General features: G+C 46.8%; 1 pseudogene; it reads right to left on the reverse strand.

Annotated features, from left to right (window-relative positions):
- Nucleotides 1-1,191: 1,191 nt before the first annotated feature.
- LOC136504762 (CSC1-like protein RXW8) lies at nucleotides 1,192-6,140 on the reverse strand (annotated as a pseudogene).
- Between the last annotated feature and the right edge of the window lie 5,023 nt (nucleotides 6,141-11,163).

The following is an 11,163-nucleotide window of genomic DNA, read 5'->3' on the forward strand; positions in this document are numbered from 1 at the left end:
GTAAACTGTTAGTCGCCCTCGTCAGGTTCTAAACAACAAGAGTATCTCCTCCCGACCTGCCGACCAGCTAGCTGCTCGATCACTGGCTCTAACCATTGAGCCACATGCCTGAACTTGCAACATCACCAAGGGTCGCCATCGATGACCTGGTACGCGCCGTACCTTTGAAACTTGAGCTAGTGGTGACGTACCTCTGAAGACTCGGGCAGGAAACTTCAAAAAATATACATATATGAAGTGCACAACTCATCACTGACTTCAGCAACTGCTTCTCCACTCTTGGTCAAGCTTGGAATCGGATGAGCTCGTGTAGAATTTCATGGTCACAACTCACAACTCAACAGCACGTCTCTTCAATCTTTTATATATGGAGATGCACTTTAGTCAAATTCAAATGAACACACACAGCACGCAGTCAGGTACTTCGTTCGATACAGCGGGCAAGCGGCACTGCTGCCGAACCAAGCTAGGTCCAGCATAGCCTTTTAGCCTGTGGAAGAGAAGGCAATATGTACAAGACAAATACCATGCAACAATTGACTTACAAATTGGGTGCAAAAAGAAATAAAAACACCACCAACACTCAGCAAACATGTAAATAGGTGGTCAGTCAGATATTGTGCAGCAGATAACTCTCTCAAATCAAAGCCACGATCGATCTGAGGGAGGAAAAAAAAAAAACTGCTGGTAAGTTCCCCAGAATGTCAGACCCTTGTCAATGCACCGGCAGCAGCAAGAAGCTTATTTCCATTCAAGGAAGGAACAGTGAAAAAGATTGCAATATACTATAAATAAAGAGGGCAGGATACCAACAGAGACGAAGCAAATATTCACTGCAATCTGTGTGAAGAACAATACAAAAGATGACCCCCTTGAGAGATCTTGATGACTAGGCCGATGCTGACTGTGAAGTTTGGTACAGGAATATGATTCCCAACAGCTGCAGATATGCAGATACCAGCTCAATGCTGTGCTAAGAACCTCCACTAAGTACAAGATGATGGCACATGCTCCTTGACAACATGGATTCGACTACAGTCCCAATCTAACATGCTTACAGGCAGTCAGGGTACCGACAGCTCTAAAGACCAATTAGTATAATCCTCAATACCTCAATATGATTGGTGCATGAAGGCTAACAGACCTGCTAAAGTTGCCAGGCTCAATCACACAGACCAATGGAGAGGAGGAACATTATATATATAGATCACTTTGGCTACATTAATCTCTTACAACAAAACCATGAGCATTACATCAATGTGCAACGCTAATGTTTGAGTAGCTGAATCTGACTAAAATGCAGAACCACTAACTCATCCATGCGACAACTCAAAACAACAAAATTGTGCCTCAACACTCATGATGATGCTCTCATATAGATTTCTACGTTAACCCTTTTCTTTTCTTAAGGAAGGGTCGTATATGCATGTATGTCTCTGTACATTTATATAGCCAACAGGCAAAAGGGGTTAACAGCTAACAACTATCCGATTTTCTGTTCTGATAAACCTCTTTTCTGCAATCTGATCAGGAAAGTAACCGACCTCACAGCATGCCGGAGACGGTTAACAGGGAGTCCTTTTAGTGTTGGGTGAGACAGGTCCTTCTTGGGATCCTCGCAGGTTTCTTTGCCACTGGACTCACCCGAGGTAGAACCTTGCTCCTCATCCCCGCCAACAATTTCAATTTTCTCCAAGGGTACATCTACGGTGTCAGGGAACTGGCAATAAGCAGAATGAAGTCCGTGGTGAATTTCATCTATTCTTCCTGACCGTTCATCTTCCCTGTCCATGTCGATTAAATCCTACAAAATCACATTACAGCAGTCAACGTCACAAGATAGGAAATCAGTGTCACGAAAACTCTAGTCCTCAATTATTTTCTATGCTCTAGTAAAACCCATGTAGATCTAGACATGACATAATTTAAGGAACTAATATTACCTGTGCTGGAAAAGTCTTGAATAATGGAAGAAGTCGGTTTCTGCAGTACTGGTTAAATAAAAGAGTAAGGATGATAAGAGGTATGGTGAAGCCTGCAGCTACTGGCGATTCTTTGAGTCCAAATACACCAAGGCAGATGATCTGGGTGAGCACAAGAGAGAATATGACTGTGCTGCATGCAATTGGCCAATACAAACCACCTGTGTCGTATCTTGTTCGATACACATTGAGCAACTGAAAAGAACACAACTAGTAGATAAATTTGAGGTAAATAACAAAAAAAAAATCTCTAGCTTCTCACCTGATTGCGGTAGACAACATAACCAAGGCAAAAGTACACCAGCAGAAAAGGTAAGATCAGAGGAGCCAGCACAGACAATGTGAATCCCAATAGTCCAACAAACAGAACTTTTGGTACTTCTGTGTGGTAGGGAAATGAGGGAACGAATTCTGTATCTTCTCTCATTCTCAGAACATATTTCCTTATAAAGTTCCATATCAGACCAAAGAGCTGCATAACTTCAGATGACAAACTAGCCCATCCTGAGGTCAGGACATAGGTGATGAAGAAGGTGGCCTGGAATAAAATTAGATTTACAGAAAAGCAAAACAAATTAGATAAAAATTAAATACAGAATGAATATAGTATCTTTCCACATGCAACAAATGTATCTTAATCAAAGTCTTGTTCTTTCTATGGCATGAACCAAAAAAAAGATGTGATTTACCTGTCCAGGTACAGCTTTAGCAAGCTGGACAGGTATGTCCTTTGGGCTTGATAACACGTTCAATTGACTTATGACAGTACCAGATAATACATTAGCAAAGAATATGTTCCAAACTGTGAAGATCAGCACTTTACAGCAAGCGCTTCTCTTCCTTTCACTGTGTGATGTAGGACCCTCCAATGTAGAAAATAGCATCATAATTGGAGCAACAGTGTACAGAAAGATTTGCAGTATGACACTGGGAAGGTATCCAGTTACTAGCTGAGTCATGTAGTATTTCCTGCACATACATAACAGTCAATAGGTGCAGTGTGGAGACAGATAAATGAATAGCATCTAGCAACATGAGATAACAGTGTCAAACTCTATCAAGATGATTTTGATACCATCATTAGGAGAGCCCAACTGAAATTCCTGTACTTACTTCTTCAATATTCCTCTTAGGAAAGGAAGCCTCTGCTGCAGCTGCTCTAGCTGAGATAGCCCTTGTATAAATGTCACCGGTATCAGAAATATGAACATAAAACAAATAGAGCCTAGGAGTGTAGCGATACGGCGAGCCCAAAGCTGCTTATAGGGTAGCCAAAGATTGGACCAATACACGTCTTCTGGTTCTGGAGCTAGATTAGCAACCCACTTCATAGGGTTAGATGTTTGAAGTATTTCTGATGCAACAAGGGCGGCATACCGAGTTTTGAAAAATACAAAAGCAGCTGTGCATTCCTGCATACGATCCCACATAATAATTACTAATTTATTCCAAATAACTGATATATTAAGCAAAAGAACAAATGCATGCAAGCTTAACCTCATCATCTAAGTCCAAGATGGATTTATTGTCAGCTTTCCCCCTGTTCTGCTCACATTCAGTGTTCAATAACTTGAAAGAATTTGAAGAGGCTCCACACAGACAACAGCGGTAGGTAATTGTTCTGCATCCCTGATCGACTGTTTCATCTGTGAAATGTTTGAACTTCTTATATGCCTTTTTTGCGCCAGTCTGTCAGAGTTAAAGATTAAAGTTACACCAAAAGCATAAATAAAGTGAAGAAGCATGTCAAAAAAACAAAAAAAAAAAGATTATCCATCTGTGCGAAAATCTAATGAACAGAAGAAGCAGCGTTATAATAGTAAATGCTCGTCACTAGGAAAAGTGAAATGCATTCGAGTGTTAAGTACCATTATCTTCTGAACTTTCCCAACTTTGTAAACTACTTGATGGAAGAGATAACTAGATGAGTGATACTTTGTGAAGAAGCCATCAACAACATCACTGCATGATTCTTTATCTGCCTTTGGTATTCCCCGAACAAGAACTGTAAAATGGCCTGGCAATGTGCTTGTACTCCTGAATTAGGAAAAAAAAAAATGAATCATCAAAAACATTCTGGATACAAGGAGATGCCTCTAGTCCAACTGGTTAAAGCGTCCCGGTGGCACTCCTCAGGTCCTGGGTTTGACTCCCCGTGGGAGCGAATTTCAGGCTGGGGTTAAAAAAATCCCCTCATCTATCCCACGCCAAAGCACAGGTCTAAGGACTAGCCCGGTCTCACAGGGCGACGGTGCCGCTGTGTAAGGGTGGGGCAGGGGTTCGGGGGTTTTCTGGGCCTGCGTGAGAAGGTCTTCTTCTTAATGCAATGCCTGGGGGTGGTCATACCCTCGCAGGTCCAGTTTTTTTATGTTCCAGCAATTCAAAATGGAAGCGAACTTACAATGTATAGCAGAATGCAAGCTACTCCAGAAATTATGTACAGGGTTACACAATGGACCCAGAGCCTGCAAGGAACCCAGAATACAAAGCGAACATCAAAACATGCACAATGCTCATTCCTCAAGTTCTAAAGGAGTGAAGAAGCAAGTTGGATTACCGCCAAAGGCAAATAACATTTTCAAAATGCCAGCAATTAAAGCGGCATATATATAATATACAAAAGCACAACATGACAACATTTCAGCAGTCTATGGCAGAAAATGATAATAGATTAAAAAAATACGTTGTTTGGCTTACCATCTTGATTTCACTTCTACATTCCCAATTGTAAATATATCTAGAGATTCCGAAGGAATTCGAACATGGTGTATATCCTGTCCAAAATAATTGAGCGGAAGAATCCCAAAGACACACAAAAGGGCGGCAAGGGTGAAGATGCGTATGCTGTTGAATATGTAAACAAATGTATCAGTCGGCCAATTTTGTTGCTGAGGTTAAACACATGCACTATTATGAAATTTTCAGGGCACAAATGAAATAAGGAGGAGAAAAGGGAGTAAGTTTTGCACACCATACCTGAATACTAGAATTCTATTGAAAACAACAGCATCCAAGCCAGCAGCAGCCAGGATCTCTTCCTCAGTACACTGCAGGGCTTTGACTATCCATCCAGTAGATGGAACAAATCTCTCCAAGATAAAAGCCCCTTGGAGCCGATCATGCTCCTCAGCGATCCTGCGGCCGAAGTAGACCCTGACATTGGCTGGCTGCTTTCTGAGAACAGAGTAGAGCGACAGGAAGAGGACACAGAGGCCAATGTTGATGCCCGCAGAGGTGAGTAGCGCGCTGATTTTCATCTCTGGGTGTCAAGCGTGTCACGCACTGACACAGTCTATGTCATCTGAAACGCGGCGTCATCCTCGATAGCCACGGTTCAGTTGCTGCAGGAAAAGGTTGGTATTAGCACATCTAGTTTATTTATTTGTAAATAAATAAACTAGATGTGCTGAAATATTTGTAAATAAATAAACATGGTGTTACTTGGGTAAGATGAACAGCACACATGTTTGATGTTTTGTTGCAACCCAGCACACCTTGACTGTCTAGCTGCCTGTGTGTTTATATGCTTATTAACATCATAGCAAATTGCAGTTGCAGGAATTTGGAAGGACTATACATACAGGTGGACACTGGACAGTTTAGTTACAGAATTCGGAAGGACTATAAATAGTGGTAACAGGTCAACAGGTAAACTGATCAACCTCGGCAACGCTATTGCACCCCCAAACTTAGTTGTGTGGCACCTAATGATTAGTGTCCACATGCAGCACGAATGGACTGTCAGGCCTCAACTGCAGAGAAACAAGGTTGATGCTAACAAACAAGTACTCTGCAGAAACATAAGGGCTGACAATATCTCTTGTTATTGTTGGGGGAAGGACTATAGGCATGGACTAGTACAGATTGAAAAGTTGAAGTTGAGGAGAGTTGATCGGTGGTACACCCAAAAATTGAGGACTTTCTTTTGTTTTTTAGCATGTGGATTATTGGCACTAGCATGAAGAATGATGGAAGAGAGGGAGACGTGAAGGCTGAAGAATCGATGAGGGCAGGGCAAGTCCATTACTTTACTCAAGTAGTAGATTCGATTCGGCTGGGGGCCTGGGGTTCGATTGATTGGTATGTGTGGAACAATATTTGCGTGCGAGCATGAGCAACACTGGGCAACCACGCGATGCAGAATCATTGCTGGCACCAATTTACGCAACACAATTTTTTTGTGGTGTTAAAAAAAAAACGGGAAAACTCGAGTGCCTAATGTGAATGAATGAATAAATAAATAGATAAAAGTTGTTTGTTTTTGGCAAGAAAACAGCAATCGGCGCCTACCTCCGCCGAACTGCAGTACTGTAGTAGATTAGACAGAGCAGAAGAAGGAACAAGATTGGGGGGAAGCAATAGCAAAAAGTTGCCGTCTTGGGCAAGCGGCGAGCGAATGCGCGAAGGGAAGAGAGGGAGCAGGCAGAAGCAGCATGAATCGAATCGAAGGGGAAGTCCAGGAGCAGGCAGAATGCTGGGTGGATTCGGCGGGCGAGGCAGGCGAATGTCGCGGCGGCCGGAGTCGACTAGTACTACTAGTAGAAAGCAGCAGGAAACGAGGAAACGGAAAAGGATGGAAAAGGCGTCAGTTACCTCGGCGCGGAAGGGCGGGCGGGCGGGCGGGGCGTTGCAGGAACCGGCGCGGCGATTCCTTCCCGGAGAAGACCTAGTATAGCAGAGCATTGAGATGAGAGTGCATGATTTGATACACTACTCCAGATTAGAAGAAGAAAAAAGAGAAAACGAATTTGGAGCGGGATAGGCGGACGGCGGGAGCAGCAGTAGAATAGGCACTGTACCTGGAGGAGAGCAGCGTAGCGGGAGTGCGTGCTGCGGCAATGGCGAGGAGATGGATGGATGGACGCAGCGGAGCAGAGTCCCAAATCGAAATCGGAAAGGAGGAAGGTAAGGGACGGCCGGAGGGAGGGAGGGAGGAAGGGAGGCGGTGGGAACAGGAATCCAAACCAACCTGGAGAACGAATTTATAAGCGTAAGACTGTCTCCAATGGCGAGACGTAGACCCAAAATGTGTCGCCCACGGTGCTTTGCCTACCCGAAATCAACTGCCTACCCGAAATCAACATCCAACGGCTGATCAAACACGTAACCCATTTTGCCTACCGCACCGAACGATACGCAAAAAAGCGTCGCTCTCTGCTCGCTATGCAAATCGTCCGCGCTCGCTCGCGTCGGCACCGCTCTTGCGCCCGTGGTGGTGGGCGCCGCCGCGTCAGGGGAGGGGGCGCTCGCCCAGGGCCGCCGCCAGGGGGCGCGCTCGCCGTAGCGCCACCGGCCAAGGAAGGGGCTTCGGCGTGGCGGGCCCTCGGCTGCTAGCTGCGCTCGGCTCCAGTGCGAGGGCAGAGCGGATTCAGAGAGAGAGCGCGGGGAAGAGAGGGCGGAACCGAGGGAGAGCAGAGCTCGGCGACTGGCAGCAGCCCTGGTGGTCCTCGGCTCCGGCGACTGTTGATGGCGAGCGCGGGTGGTGCTCGGGCACAGGGCGTCGGCGGCGGTCGCGGATGGCGGCGCTCGGTGGCGCGGCTCCAGCCAGCGGCTTGGCGCAGAGCGCGCACGCGTCGAGCGCGTGCAGGCTGGGCTCGCCGACGGCGGGCTCCGCGTCGAAGAAGAAGGCGCAGGTGAGGGGCGCGTCGAAGAAGAAGGCGCAGGCGCAGACGGGAGCTTTTCTCGTTTGCGTCAGCGGTTGGAAAATGTCTTTTTTTTTTTTGGGTCCGTGACCCATCGCTGTGCGGTACTCAAACCCTGCTATACGTCTCGTTTTTAGGTCCGATGGTTGGAGACAGTCTAAGCGAACAAGGAGAGAGCCTTGTTTGTTTGAACCAATTTATTTATTATAATAATTTTGTGTTTTTGTTTCTACTGCTACAACTGATAATATATAGCTAAAAAAAGGAGGAGATTCATTAAATTAAATTGGGTTTAAATACATACACTACTCCTACTCCATACAGGTAATCAAATCAAAATCAGTTTGCTGCTGGTGCTTACGTAATCGTAATCGACTGACCAGGCTGTTTCTCTCGATAACTGGAGTAAGTAGTAGTCAGTTTGTGTTGAACTCGAACCTGGCCACCACCTGCTTATTCTATTTTTGATGATGGGTTGCAGCACCAAGCTGATAGGGTCTCACGATCCAGCCCAATAACCAACTTTAGGCCTGGACAACAACATCCAGGTCACGCACTGGCGCCATGGAATGGATGGGGGAAGATTGAAGTGCTACTAGTATCAGAGCAGAGGCCCAGTCTTGTGAAAATGCCAATCACTCTTCTTTTCTTTTCTTTTCTTTTCTTTTTCTTCTCGTCGTGCTATAGATATACATATGGAACATACATTTTCTAAACAATAGTGCTAGTACATATTAAAATATCCTTGCTGTGTAGTACATTACTGTACGTATTAACGCCAAAGAAGTAAAGCCGCGCGGATGAAAAATCTCCCGTCGATGTGGAGGAATCCAGGGCAGGCGACCGAGTCGCAGGGAGATCCACGGACCTCAACCAAGATCTGAGCCACACAAAACTGGAAGAAAACAAGACAAGAAATCTGCGGGAAGATATTTAGAAATAGGATGAAGTTCACTTCTGGCCCCTCAACTGTTGTGTTGGTCTAATTTTAACCTTTAACTACAAAATCGTCTAGTGCCAATACCCCAACTGTCAAAACCGTTCACTTTTAGCACCTGGACGAAAAGACTATTTTGACCGACGTTGAGCGATTTTGACCACGCCACGCCAGCGTGTAGGGCGCTGTGCCGGTGAGCCAGTGTAGGACCGGCTGCCTGTCTCTGGTTCTCGTGCACCGGGTCTATAGAAGAGGGAGAGCCAGACGAAGTGGATGACAGGCAAGACCCGCGGGACGAGGTGCCGTGCTCCCATTGGCTGAGTCGACGTGGCCAGCTTATCCCCGTCTTTGCCTCACGGTCACGGACTCATGGCTCCACTGTCCGTCCAAGAGAGAGAAAGCAGAAGGGAGGAGCAGAGCAGAGCAGATCGATGGCGAGGATACGGTCCGGCTCCGTCGGTTTGGCGTGGCCTCGGCGGTGTCCTCGCAAGCTGCGGCGACGGCGGCAGCGCAAGTCACGGATGACCGCAGATGTGGAGGTTCCGGAGGATCGGCTTGGATGGCATCTTCCGTTCCTTCCCGTTGTCCGCGCATAGTGGCTAGTGACCGGGAAGGGAGAGCAGGGAATCGGGGCGAGTACAGCGTTCGACGGCGGCGGCGGCGTCTTCGGTCTTCTCGTTCATGCGCGGAACAGAGGGTAAAAGAGGAGCAGAGCAAGGAGAGCAGAGCAGAGCGACGGTGGGAGCTTCTGCTCGGCGACGCGGCTCCGGCGGGATTCTCGTCCGTGCTGCCGTTGCGGCAAGTCAAGGCGTGGGCAGCTCCGGTGATGCTCAGCTCCAGTGCGGTGGCCGCCGGTGGCGAGGTTAGGAAGCAACTCTGACGGTGTGGCTTCGGCGAGCGTGGCGTGAAGTGCTCGGCGACTTCGAGCTCCGGCACGGAGATGGCCGAGGTAGCAGGGGCGAGGAGGCTTAGTGCTCCGACGAGCCGCGATGGTGGCGGCACTCTAGCATGGGTCGCTAAGATGGCTCTACAGTGTCATCCCGCGTGCACACGAGCTCTGTTCCACGTGGGTTGCTAAGATGGCGAGCTCGGCGACCTTTTTATAGGTGGCCAGGTAAGGCGTAAATTTAAGTTTTTCATCACATGATTACTACTTGTTCCTTAATTAGTATTTGATCAAAATCATTAACTATTGAAGTCAACAAATAAGGTTCGCTAGTTGTTGGTCTTAGCGTAGGACATACGTCAACATGTTCCTACGTACTAGTATAGGATCGGAAATGCGTGGCATCCGTCAGTCCAGACGCCCCTTCGTGGGCCTGCATGTCAGCCCAATAATCTCTGTTCCGCATCCGATCGATTTTTATTACGGTAATATCCCTGTCCGTCTCTTCCGTTGCACCGGTAGGATAAGGAAAAGTGGAGACGAGAGACCTCTCCGCGCGTCGACGGTGACCCGCCTGCTCCTGCTCCGTCAGCCGCCCCACTGCTCTGTGGACTGCTCTGCCATCGACGGTCACCCCACGCTGCTCCTTCCTCTGATGCACTGTCTCGCCCCACTGCTTCCTGTCGCTGCTTCTGCTCTACGGCCCACTTCACTTGACTGCGCTTTAGGGTCGAGATGGTAGACTAGAGGAGGTGAATAGTCATTTCTAAAAAATTAAATGTGTCGGCTAACCGAGATAAATGCGGAATTAAAACTATCGGTCTAGCCAAAACTACACCCATCTATCTAAGTTCACGAGCACCTTATAAAAGATCCTAGTTAAGCAACTAAGGTGCCGGGCTAGCTAGAGCTCACCTAAACAATTCTAGAAGTAAGGTGACACAAACATATATAACTAGTACTCAAGCAACTGGAGAGCTCCTATACATGCTAGTATGCAAAAGCACAAAGCTCCTAAGCTCACTAGCAGTGCTCAATAACAAAGCTACACAAAGCCAAATTAGGGAGCTCAAATTACTTAGCTACATAAACTAAGCAATGTGACTAACAAGGCTACTTAAGCCAATTAGTCACGCAAGGGAGCTACTTCTATGCTACACAAGCAAGAAAGTAACTAGCAAGCTACACAAACTAACTAATTACAAGAGCAACTACACAAGCACAATATATACAAAAGTAAATACAAGCTTGTATATGGGGATTGCAAACCAAAGCGAGGATGATGACACGATAATTTTTATCCTGAGGTTCACTTAGTTGCCACCAAGCTAGTCCCCGTTGTGTCGATCACTCACTTGGTGGTTCGATGGCTAATTGAAATCATCCGCCAAGCCCGCACGTCGGACACCGTAAGAACCTACCCACAAATAAGGGTAGCTCAATGACACGCTCTACAAGTGTTGCTCTTCGCGGCTCCCGCGGGGTGAGCACGGTACCCCTCATAAATTCTTCTCCAGAGCACCGCACAATCTTCTTACGTGCTTCACGATGGAGAACTCACCACCAAGCCGTCTAGGAGGTGGCAACCTCCAAGTGTAACAAGCACCACCGGCTTGTAACTCAATCATCTAGTGCCACTCGATGTAATCTCATAATGCAATCACACTAGAATTACTCACTCGCAGTCGATTCACACTCTTGCAAGCACAAGTGAGT

The sequence above is a fragment of the Miscanthus floridulus genome, chromosome 14 (genome assembly GCF_019320115.1).
Source record: "Miscanthus floridulus cultivar M001 chromosome 14, ASM1932011v1, whole genome shotgun sequence".
In the NCBI taxonomy this organism is placed as follows: domain Eukaryota; kingdom Viridiplantae; phylum Streptophyta; class Magnoliopsida; order Poales; family Poaceae; genus Miscanthus; species Miscanthus floridulus.